We start from the raw sequence: 13,224 nt of genomic DNA on the forward strand, positions 1-13,224 counted from the left end.
AGCCGACAACTAAGCAAAATCATCTAACACAAAGCCTACTTTAGAATAAAGTTGGAGAGCGCGTGTCATTCATTAAACGCTGTACTGAAAGTGAAAACCAGGATGGCTGCCTGGAGAGAGAATGGTTGTCAGTAGCATCGGTCGTTGACCCTTGTGACTGTGTGGGTCTGGGAACTGTGGCTGCTCCTGCCCAGTATCACAAGAGGGGACATCCTGCTTAATGCTAGCCCTGGAAATGACCGAAGTTCAAAATCTGAAGTACAGTTCCTACTGAATTCTTATGACTTTTGTCCCATCATAAGGTTGAAAAGCTGTAAGTCTACCATCGTTACGTCAGGGACTGTCTGCATAACGAAGTGACTCAGATGGCTTATGTCTGAAAGTCTCTCAAGTCAATCCACTATTCATTTTCATCATGAACTTGGCCTTGGTTCACTGGAGTGTCTGAGTTGCTGCCAAGCAAAGAGCAGTAATATCAGTTACTCCTGGAGCACTGACATGGGCCGGACCTTGAAAATCACTTGATGTGAAAACAAGGTCTGAGAAAACCTGGAGGGAGGAGAGGAATTCCTGAAATCCCCTTCTGTCCTTAACTAGCAACCTGCCACACTGCCCTGACCAAGGGGAGAAAAGGGGAGAAGAGAGGCACACACGTGGGTGTCATCCCCTCTGCATTAAGGAACACATGGCTCCTTTCCTTTCTTTAAACCCATCATCCAAATTGCCTGGATACCAAATGCCAAAGTTCACTGAGATGCACTTTTCCTAAAGTTTTCTAGACCAATATTAGAATTACAGATAAAGCAGATCCTTTGGCTCTCTTGCTTAAAACCCTCTAATAGCTTTGTTGCACTTGGAACAAATTCTAAACTTCCTACCAACATCTGGATCTTCCAGGGTGCCTGGGTGGCTCAGTGGGTTAAAGCCTCTGCCTTTGGCTCAGGTCATGATCTCAGGGTTCTGGAATCAAGCCCCGCATCGGGCTCTCTGCTCGGCAGGGAGCCTGCTTCCTCCTCTCTCTCTGCCTGCCTCTCTGCATACTTGTGATCTCTCTCTCTCTGTCAAATGAATAAATAAAATCTTAAAAATTAAAAAAAAAAAAGATCTGGACCTTCCTTGCTCTCTAACTTCAACTATTAAATACCCTAATAGTCTCAAAGTCTTTATTTCTGCTCCTAGAATATGCCAAGTGTTCCTTTTTCATTTCCTGTGTAATCCAGAATCAAGGAAGGAGAACTCCCAAGAAATGGGAGAAGCCATACAAAGCTTGTCTGCAAAGGAAGCAACGTGGAGTAAGTGGAATAACCCTGAGCAGCAGAAGAGGGAAGGGGTCATCTCCGTTAGCCCCTCACAGAAGAAGTTGTTTTGGTTGGTTGTTTTTTGTTTGTTTGTTTGTTTAGAGATTTTATTTATTCATTTGAGATAGAACGGGAGTGAGAGAGAGAGAGAGCACAAGCAGGGAGAGCACTAGGCAGAGGGACAAGCAAGCAGACACCCTGCCAAGCAGGGAGCCCAAAGTGGGGCTCAATCCTAGGACTGTGGGATCATACCCCGAGCCAAAGGCAGACGCCTAACCAACTAAGCCACTCAAGTGCCCTGAAAAAGTTATTTCTTGACACAATATCTGTGTGCTTTCTCAGCAGTCTTCTTCCCACAGCCTCTATTCACCATCACTTGTGGAGGAAAGTACTAGCTGCTTTACCAGCTTTGGATGACCAGTTACCAGTTTACCAGATTGGATGGAGGTATCCAATCCTCCATTAGTAAGAACAACAGAATTTAACTCTATTAAAGGATAAATTATTTAATTCTAAGAAAAATGGAATCATGTTATCCTCCAACATTAAGTGAAATTGTTTGGAAAGTATAAAACTAGGTTGCAAGTTTCTTGAGTCACTTTAGATTTTAGAAAACAAACATATAAATATAGTGTCTTCCTGTGAACCAATTTATCACACACTAAAACAGCAAAGTGAAGCTCTGTGATGGCAAAAATGGATAGCCAGATTATGTCACATACACTAATTTGATATAAATACCAAAGTTCCTCAACTGATCAGCCCAACAATGTATTATCTTTTTCCCAATCCTTCAATGTACAACTAAATCAAATACATTCAACCAATTCTCTCCTTTCTCTTTGAGAGAAAAACAGAATCAGACATCTGACATCCCAAAACTGCTTTCTGAATTTCCACCCTGTTATGGGATACTAGCATTTTAATGGTAACAATACAAGGTTCAAGGAAAGAGGCAGGGAATGAGAAATCACAGGCAAGGGCGCAGTGAAACTTCACTTTCAGACATTGCTAGAGGCGGAAAATTGGTTCAATCACTTGGGAAAGTCGGTTGGCAATACATCAAGACTCATTACTATGTTCATATTGTGTGAAGCAAGAATTTCACCTTTGAGAATATATCCTAGGAAAATGATCCAGAAAAAGCTACAAACACAAAAGTTTTCATTATAAAGTTATTTATGATTTTAAAAATTTGAAAGCAATTTAAATTTCTAACACCTGGAAAATATTTAGGCTCACTAGGGTATGGCCACACTAGGGACCATTATGTAACCTTGAAAAATTACTATGATAATGACTACATAGCAACATGAAGAAACAGACATGATGTATATTTAAGCAAAAAAGACAGAATAAAAACTATGTCCCCTATTAAAACTGTGTGAAAGATAAATATGCAAAAAGAAAATATTCATGCAAAATGAAAATGATTGTGTTACAGTGGTAAACTGAAGGCCAATTTTTTGTTATTTTATAAAATCTGTAATGATATTAGTTTCATAATTTAAAATTATACTCTTAAAGGAATACTAAATGGAATCTAGCTCATTTATCATTGAACAAATTATTACGTTAATTTATTTTTCATTTTTTATTGAAGTATAATAGACATGGACCATCCCATTCATATCAGGTATTTATCTTAGTGATTTGATATTTTATATATTACAAAATGACCCCCATAAGAAGTCTAGTTACCATTTCATCATCACACAAAGATATTACTGTATTATTGACTATATCCCTTATGCTGTACATTATATACTCATGACTTGTTCATTTTGTAACTCTGAGTTCATACCTCTTAGTTGCCTTCCTGTTATTTCACCCACCCAACAACCCCTCCCCACTCAGGTAACCAAGAGTTTACTGTACCTATGAGTCTGTTTCTGTTTTGTTTTGTTTATTCATTCATTCTGTTTTTAGACCCCACATGTGAGATCATATAGTATTTGTCTTTTTCTGTCTAACTTATTTTGTTTAGCATAATACCCTCTAGGTCCATTCATGTTGTCACAAATAGGAAGATTTAATTCACTTTTTATGGGTGAGTGACATCCCATTGTATATATACAACATCCTCATTACTAATGGACACTTAGGTTGATTCCATATCTTGGTTATTGTACATGAACACAGGCATACATATGTCTTCAAAATGATGTTTTCAATGTCTTCAGATAATTACCCAAAAGTAGAATTACTGGATCATATGGTAGCTCTATTTTTAATTTTTTGAAAGAATCTGGAGCATTTTACGAATTTACATGTCCTCTTGCACAGAGGCCTAGCCAACCTTCTGTGTATCATTCCAGTTTTAGTAGAGGTATTGCCGAAGCAGGCACAAATTACTACTTTTAAAGAATGGCATTATTAGTAATTACAAACATATTTTAGGAGCACAGCTTTTATATCTATAACAACCATGAAACTTGCTCATTATGTTTCCCACACGACCTCTCTGAAGCTAGATTTATTCTAAACATATTAACACATGACAACAGAGTTACTGAATGAGGCATTCCCTGTGTTTAAGGTACTGCCTGTGTCTGTGAGGAGTCTTAACCCATCCTGCTTTCAAGGTGTCAAATCTCTACACAAGAGAGAACCCAGCAACAGTCAGTACCTGAGGGTAAAATAAACTACATTTTAAAAGCTATCTCAACAATTAGAGATACGGCAATTCTTTCCCCCTTAACAAAAATCTTCCCAACTCCTGATCTGAATAATTTAGGTAATATTAAAACAGAAAGAAGGTAACCTCTTAACAGGCTATCATACTAAAATGCAGAGTATAATGGTGTTGATCAATTTTCTTACAACTTCAAGTATGTCATATAATTGAAATTATTTCTAGCTCTTGAGGAAATAGTGCTACTTATATTTCTGTCAGCTAATCTTTATTAAAGATTCAGCTATTCAAAGTAGAAATATATTCAAAAGGGGATATTCTTTTGAACATGAGTGAATAAAAAAGGATTACAGAGAGCTGAAGAAAGAAAAAAAAGGAACAATCATATCAAAGGACATGTTATCTCTGGGTATATATCATTCATTTAACATTCAACGAATATTGATTATCTAATGTGTCAGGCACAGACAAAGAGACAACAGAAAATAAATAAGTAATTACGTTAGAGGATGATAGATGTTACAGAGAAAGAAAAAAGTAGAACAGGGTAACAGAGATTAGGGGCACTGGGAAGGGAGTTTTGACTGGTGTAGACTTCATTGGGGAGGTACCACAGGAGAAACATTTGAGAACAGAGGAGTTAATCATGTGGATAGATGGGAAAGAGCATTCTAAATACAGAAGACAACATGGTGAAGACACAGCTAGGGGCCAGTGTGGCTGAAACCAGACTTCATGAGAGAAAATTGTAAGAATGAGGTGAGCAAGGTGTGAGTGGGAGGTAGGTCACACCATGTAGGGTCTTGTGGACCATTCTGAGGACAGTGGTTTTTATTCTGAATTAAATAAGAAACGACTACAGAGTTCTGATTCCTTGAAATAGGAACACTCTGGCCACTGTATTAGCAATAACACAGGGGCACCTGGGTGGCTCAGTTGTTAAGCATCTGCCTTCAGCTCAGGTCATGATCCTGGGGTCCTGGTATCGAGCCCCACATCAGGCTCCCCACTCAGTGGGAGGCCTGCTTCTCCTTCTCCCCCTCCCCCTGCTTGTGTTCCTTCCCTCCCTGTGTCTCTCTCTGTCAAATTAATAAATAAACTCTATAAAAAAAAGAGTAACAGAGACTGATAATTATAGCTCCTAATAGATGGTAACCAGAACATGGAACCAACAAGATTTTCTAATGGAGGGAATATAAGAGAAAGATTAGATTGAAGGTGATTATTTAATTTTTTATCTAAGCAACAATAGAATTCTTTCCACTGAAATGGGGGAAGATCGGGGAGAATGATTTTGAGCAGCAAGTTCAGGAATTCAGTCTGGACTTACTAAGTTGGAGATGTCTATCAGATACCCAAGTAGAGATGACATGTAAAGATATATAAATTCAGTAGTGACTGGCATATAGAAGCCACATAACACCAGAGAATGAGTTCAGCAAGGAATGGGCATTGAGAATTGCACTGCCTGGCCCCTGGTGCATCCCAAGTTTAGGAGGCTGAGGAAAGAAGGAAGGCCCAGCAGAGGAAATTGAGAAGGAGCTACCAGGGTGGTAGGAAGAAAACTAGCACAGTCCTAGAAGTCAAGTAAAGAGACTGAATAGAGCAACAGTTAGTGAGCTGACAGGAAAAGAAGGACTGAAAATAGATCCCTAGTCACATCGCCGCTGACGCTAGCACACAGAGACAGAAGTAGTTACAGTGAGAGTGGAGGCTCAGGATGGCTTATGTGACAAAGAGAATGCTTGCAGTAAGTTTTAAGAGGCTTCCATTATTGTAAAAGTGTTGTTTTACATATGTCAAAATATAAACATTAATGTTTTCTTAATGCCAGCATGTCTAACCATAGAATTCGCAGAGCCCCTTGTTCAAATTCCAAGATGGCGGCAGCAGAGCATTCAACCAAGTCCGGGGCCCTTCTAAGAGTGGAGCTTTAGGTAATCCCATAAAGCCTGGAACACACACCCAGGAAGCGGGCTCTAGATGCAGGGCATCTCCACTGGAACGAATAGAAGTATTGCTGGTAGAGCAGGCTTTCTTAGCTTCTGGTTTCAAAGAAACACTTAACTACTTATTGGAGAATACAAGCAGAAAAAATAAATGATACAAACATAAGGAGAATTTGTTAGAATGTAATTTACTTTTTTTCCCAACTTGCTTTCAAAGCTAAATCAGCATATATGGATCTGAAGTCATTATAGTATGACAGCAAAAAAGGGCAGAAGAGTCATTAAATTTGATAGCACTAATAAAACTACATGAGAAAAGGGAAAGAAAACAGGCTTACTTTTCATTAGTATGCAGACAAAATTTTTTTAAAAATCTCCTTCATAGAGCTTTAAAAGTTTTGGTTAACATCCCTAAATTAACATTTAATATATAAATTCATTTTGGTTCCACCCCATTGACATAAAAAATGATGCCTGAATCAGAATACTAAGTATGAATGTTAAAACTAAGATAAGAGTCCTCAAGCTTCACACAGTAATAAAAGAGTATTCTTCCCGACACATTTCAAAACACATGCACACATAAATGTATTCCTTCATTTGGCAAGTATATTTAATATCTACTGTTACCAGGCACAGTATCAGGCACTGAACTTGTATTTTTTTTCCTCTTTCAAGTAAAATTGAAAAGGAAGGTAAGCAACACCTCTTGCTCTAGTGCATACTCCAAGTCATGCCATGACTAATTTGGAGGATTTTCCTTCCAGGAGTTCTGATAATAGTCTTCAGTGAATTCTTATTCTGAGATCTCTTTTTAGCTCAAAGACTACTCGCTTTGTGAAGACTTACCCAGTCTTCCCAAGTACAGAGAATCCTGATTCATCTGGGCTTCCCTGGCCTTGGGCTCATGCTCACAATATCAAGCTTTTGGTATCCAATGTAGTTACTTTTTCCAAGCCTGTCTCTGTGGCCAGATGGTGAAATCCCTGACAGCAAAATTAGTCTTGCGAAGTGAAAGATGCCCAGTGCCTAGCAAAGTATGAGGCAAATACCAGTAGCAACACAGAAGTTTGTTGAATGAATACATAAACTGGTAGAAAAATGAAACTGGGCTAATTATGCCCAGAGGCAATACATTGGAAATGGGCTGTTATAGTCAGGGGATGGACTGTAACTGCTTGGTCTCCCAAACCTCTCCTTCCTGCTACCTTTGCGGTCCACTCTCAATTTCACCACCAGACAGTGCCAGCTGGAAGGCTGCCTTGCCTTTCCCTCTAAACTTGGATATTCCACGGCCCTTCAGAGTAAAGTCCCAATGACACCTGTCGGGCTAGGAGGTAAGTCAGCCGCAGACAACTAAATGGAGTGTGGCCCGTAGGTGTAGCCTCACTTCTAGAACTGCTGCTTCGGGAAGGAATGCGAGTGACAGCTTTACTCACAGTCGTTAGTGGGCTCTGCATTTAATAAGGAAGTCAAAGAGGTGCCAAAGCCTGGAGGGGGAGCTTAGAAATTAATTTAATCAAGTTTAGGAAAAGGTGAGTCTCCCGTATTTGGTAATTTCATCATACAGCAGACCTCGAAGTTACAGATTTGCAGGTAGAGTCTCTGATTACTTTAGGAGGGAGAACAATCCCACACAACACCAGCCTCAATTTCATGGTGGCATGTTGCTGGTTTAAAGACAATATTCGATTTTGTTACTTTAGTAACTAAGCAAGTTTGCAAATGTATTTCTGCAAGTCAGTTTCAGACACAAATGTCCTGACTCTTACATAATGAGGTTTGAATAGAGGAATTAAATTGAGTTAAGTAAACGACAGAGGAGCCCTGAGGGCATGGACCTAAACCTACAAAAAATTATACCAGAATCAGACATTTCAATTATTTTTGGTGATTTTCCTCCTAAAATCAAACACGCATTCTATTGGAGAAAGGGTGCCACAGCTCTGACAACTGGCCCCACATAACTGAGAATTTACACTGTAGAAAGTGAAACACAGAGTGAATAGCTAACACTGCGTCTGCGACTTAATCTAGGCTAAAGCCTGTAATTTGAAGTAAATCCTTAACATTACAAATGAATGCGATGTGCATTGTAGGTATGTTCTAAGGAAGTGTTGACTGAATGATAATCTCACATTATAGAAAGCGAAGCTGCATACAAGTGACCTCACTTTCTATAAAACTTAAAAAATCATATGAAAAATTTAGGTCATTCAATTGGAAAATTCAACTATATCCACTTACTCTAAAAATCATTAAAAATACTATGTGTTTTTTTAAATCTATATATCTTATTTTATTTTATTTTTAAGATTTTATTTATTTTTTCGGGGCACCTGGGAAGCTCAGTGGGTTAAGCCTCTGCCTTCAGCTCAGGTCATGATCTCAGGGTCCTGAGATCGAGCCCTGCATCAGACTCTCTGCTCAGCAGGGAGCCTGCTTCCCCCCGCCCCCCGCCGCCTGCCTCTCTGCCTTCTTGTGATCTCTCTTTGTCAAATAAATTAAAAAATCTTAAAAAAAATTTTTTTAATTTATTTTTTGACAGAGAGAGAGACAGGGAGAGAGGGAACACAAGCAGGGCAAGGGAGAGCAGGCTTCCTGTGGAGCAGGGAACTGGATGTAGGGCTCGATCCCTGGACTCTGGGATCATGACCTGAGCCAAAGGCAGACGCTTAATGACTGAACCACCCAAGTGCCTCCAAAATCTGTATGCTTTAAAGTAGTAATTTATTTTGATATTTGAGGATACTAAATACGTACCCACGTGAGAAAAAAATAGTATGATTGTATTGCTTACAAACTGATACTTGTAAAGATTGGATGGTGACTCTGTCTAATTTTACAAGTTAATCCTAGATAGTGATGGGGGACTACTTCTGCAAGGCAGTATTATTAGATGGTAAATAATAGGTATCATTATACCTTTATTTAATTAAAAGAACTCATATAGCCTAGACAGTATTAAACAAAACAAAAATGATCAAAACTATCAAGACAGACTCCCAGCAGTCACAGAAGGATATAAGCACCACTCCTTACTGTGTGCCAACCCCCATGGCCAAACGCTTTACTGTCAGAGCCCTTTGACATATTATTAATTTTATTATTATTTAATGAGTCTTCCTAGGTGCATGTGCTGTTAAGACATTGAACAAAGTATTCATTATTGTTGTTGCTATCAATGTTCTGAGTCACTGGTTAAAATATCCTACTTATCCAAAGTATAAACATTTAATTAAGCGTCCAAAATACATTGATGTTTTATAGTATCTGTTCCTGGGACACTTTTTTTACACAAGAAAAAAATAGCAATCTGTGAGTCACTCATTTCAACGTGTAAGAGAGAAATGTTAAGCAGAGACTGCTATGGGGCTTTCTGCTGGCTCTGTATCCGGGACGGGGACTCTTCCCCAGCACCATCAACCCTACTCACCACTTTGCTTTTCTGCTTTGTCTCTGGTCTATGGAATGTCTGCTGCATTCTGGAGACCAACTTTGCCATGTTTGGTTTCCGGTTGCCGGGGGGGGGGGGATTGTTACATTTTACCTATGATTCCTAGATGGTTAAGCAGACAAGGTGATCTGAAGCATGACCTTACACAACCATTCTAACTAAAAGTCTCCGAGCCATTCTCTAGACATTTAAATATGTAATATTCCATCTGGATACAGCCACAAGCACAGAGCTGCTATGAAGAGAAATTATTAAAATGTGTCACTGGAGTGCAGAGGCTGTGCCTTATTGCCCTTTGCACATTTAACATTGTTTTCAACAGACTGGACCCAGGATAAGGTCATGCAAATGCAAATGCAAATGTAAGATCATATATATTAATTCTGTTTCTTTACTTACAGATTATGTTAACATTCAAACATTGCATTTAAAGGTAATTAGATTCATGGTTAAACATTTATCATTTGCCTATAAACCCTTGATAAGTTAACTAAAGCAGGGCATACAGATGGGTCTTACGAGCTTGGCCTTTGCATGATAAGCTGTTTTCTTTTATTAAGAACAAGAAATTAATCATCTTGCAGTTTCTAGACTCGTATCTTATCTCATATAAATTCTCAAATATGTTGTTTCAATGATTTCATCCCATTTCCTGAGTTGTCTAAATTATCTCGGAAGCCATCAATAGGCAAAAATAGTAAATGTAAGTTATGACGTCAGAACTTGCAATCGCCGAAACATCATGAATCTGAGGAAAAATTAAAAATTTGAGGGGCACCTGGTTGCCTCAGCTGTTAAGCGTCTGCCCTCAGCTCAGGTCATGATCCCGGAGCCTGGAATCAAGCCCCACATCAAGCTCCCTGCTTGGCGGGAAGCCTGCTTCTCCCTCTCCCACTCCTCTTGCTTCTGTTCCCTCTCTTGCTGTGTCTCCCTTTGTCAAATAAATAAATAAATAAATAAATAAAATCTTTAAAAAAAAATTTGGACACAGAAAAAGTAAAAGAAAATACACTAGAAAATATAGGTCCTGGTTTAAAGGACTCCAACCAGCCATTGTTTACAGAGCATTTACTAAATGTACTCGGCTAAGTGGTTTATCTACGCTGATGCTCATAAACAGGACTGAAGAGATGGGACAATCTGCTCCAGAGCATCACAGAGCTAGCAAGTGGGGGAGGGGAGAACCGAAACCACGTCTACCTAAGTCCAGGCGCTAGTTCACTAACTTTGTATAGAAAGTCTCAACAGAAGGTGCCTCCAAATAGAGCCTAATACACCACTCTCCAGAGGGGAAGAGCTGAAAAAGATTTTCACTCAACTTCGTAAAGTGCTGAGGATAAAGTGCTGACATTTAAAATAGTCAGATGTCTACTTGGAATTATCTTATTCAAATGCTTCACAAGTCTTTGACATCCCTGGAAGCGGCTTTTTTTTTTTTTTTTTAAGATTTTATTTATTTATTTGACAGAGAGAGAGATCACAAGCAGGCGGAGAGTCAGGCAGAGAGAGAGAGAGAGAGAAGCAGGCTCCCGCCAAGCAAAGAGCCCGATGCGGGGCTCGATCCCAGGACACCGAGATCATGACCTGAGCCGAAGGCAGCGGCTTAATCCACTGAGCCACCCAGGCGCCCCTGGAAGCAGCTTTTAAGTCACGTAGTGGTTTTCTAGCACACAGTAAGCCCACACCCACCTGTGGAGAGCTAGCTTTGTTCTTCCCTTTGTATGTAAAGCCACTGGAAACTTTAATGTTAAAACTTGAGTGCTCATTTGTGGGACGTCTGCACGGGTGGTTTATAATGCATCTTGTGAATGTGCATGTGTCTGGACCACCACAGAAAGTCATGTCATATTGCTTTTTAAGCTGATCTTGGAAAGACTTGTGTACAATGACATTCAAGACTTGCATTTATGAGATCATATCTCCCAAAATAGTAAACAAATCACTGTTAAATTTCTTTGTCTCCTTTAAAAAAAAATCCATCTGGGAATTGCTAGATATTCTAATTTAGGATGAAGATATTATTAGGTCCCATTAGTCTAACACAGTACTGCATTGTTCAAAATAAAGTAATCCAGACAGCTATCTGCAAGAAGAGATATGTAAGTCAGAAATCAAATACAAGGTCCTACTCTTTCTATGGGGAAATTTTAAAAATCAAAACAAAACAAAACAAAACAAAACAAAAAGCCCCTTGCCTAATATTAGTACCAAGCCAACTAAGGGTTGATTTTGGTTGATTCTAACTAGGTACTTTAAAGCTATAAAGCAAGAGCTCTTTAAAATTAAAGAGATCTTTTAAACTTTATTATGAAAATTAAAGACCAAAAATAGCAAGAAGTTAGAAAAAAAACCAGTTTATTATAACAGAAAAAAAACCAAAAGTCACCTAAATTTAATGCTAATGTACCAGTGAAAAAAATAGTTTAAAGCTTATTTTGTTCTGTTTAAAGCAACGTCATCATGTTATAATTCAAAAGAGTTATAGAATCTCTTAAATAGAAAAGATCAGTAAGGAAAGCGTACAAGAACTGACAGCAGGCTCGAGTTAGCACCAAGGGACTGAAATTGGGGTTTAGAGAAATGGATATTTGGGCAGACACCAAAGATCTGGGACAGCAATGTGCAGTGCACAGCTCAGTCACAACCCCTGCTGGAAACGATTTCTAGTAACACAGGGAAGAAACCGGGACTGTAAGTTTGAGAAGGGCAGGCACAGGCCCTCACTTGACTAAATGCCATGCCGACAGGGACTGTGTCTATTCCGTGTATCCGTGTCTCTCTGCTGTCCTAGAAACCACCAGACATGTGGGCAAATGATAAGGATTTTTGGAAGTGAGAAAGGAAAGGAGAGAAGAAAACTCAGATTTCATCAAAACACACCATGGCTCTCATTTTCTTCCACTATCAATAAGGGGATAGGAATGAACTCTTTCTTGGGCCTCTTCCAGTTCTAATCATTGATCATTCTAATTCTAAATAAAGGGTTTTTTTTTTTTTTCCTTCATAAAAAAGCTGAAGGCGGGGGTGAAAGACATTCTCCAAGGACATGGAAAGAAAAAGCTGTCCTGAAATAGAGTAACCACATGTACACCCAAAAGGATTTTAAATGTAAGAACAGATTACAGATAATTTATAGAATTTAAGTTAGAACACTGGCAAGACTGAGGTTAGACTTATTCAATGATTATGGCTGGCAAAGCTTGGTAAGAAAGGTAAATAACCACAGGTAGATGTGTGTCTTTAAATACTGTCCTAATATCCCTGGGTGGCTCAGTGGGTTAAGCCTCTGCCTTCCACTCAGGTCATGATCTCAGGGTCTTGGGATCAAGCCCAGCATCACACTCTGCACAGCAAGGAGCCTGCTCCCCAGCCCACCCCAGCCCACCCCAACCCCGCAGCCGCCTGTCTCTCTGACTACTTGTGATCTCTCTCTGTCTCTGTCAAATAAATAAAAAGTCTTAAATAAATAAACAAACAAACAAACAAACGAACAAATGCCCTAATAGTACTAATGCATAGTGATTTGCCCTCTCTATAATAATGTATAGTGATTAGAAACATTATACTTGACAGTTGGGAAAGAAGGTTACTTTTGGCAGAATGTGACTGCATTTGGAAATAAGGTCTTTAAAGAAATAGTTAAATTAAATGAGGTCATTAGGGTCGGCCCTAATCCAATATGACTGGTGTTCTTATAAAAAGAGTGCATTCTGAGCAGTTTTAGAAGCCAGACACTCATAGAGGGAAGGCCAGCTGAAGACACAGGGAAAAGACGACCATCCACAAGACAAGGAGAGAGCCCTCAGAAAAAATAAACCCTGTAGACACCTTGATCTCGGACTTCCAGCCTCCAGAATTGTGAGAAGATTAATTTCTTTTCTGTCA

General features: G+C 39.1%; 1 protein-coding gene and 1 non-coding gene across 8 annotated transcripts in view; both read right to left on the reverse strand.

Annotated features, from left to right (window-relative positions):
- The window catches only part of UTRN (utrophin), a 510,470-nt gene that overhangs the window by 118,207 nt on the left and 379,039 nt on the right, over positions 1-13,224 (reverse strand). The window lies entirely within an intron of this gene.
- Positions 3,541-3,644, reverse strand: LOC122898258. The gene has a single exon (XR_006382939.1). It is a non-coding gene; the product is annotated as a U6 spliceosomal RNA (small nuclear RNA).

The sequence above is a fragment of the Neovison vison genome, chromosome 1, assembly GCF_020171115.1.
Source record: "Neovison vison isolate M4711 chromosome 1, ASM_NN_V1, whole genome shotgun sequence".
Classification (NCBI taxonomy): domain Eukaryota; kingdom Metazoa; phylum Chordata; class Mammalia; order Carnivora; family Mustelidae; genus Neogale; species Neogale vison.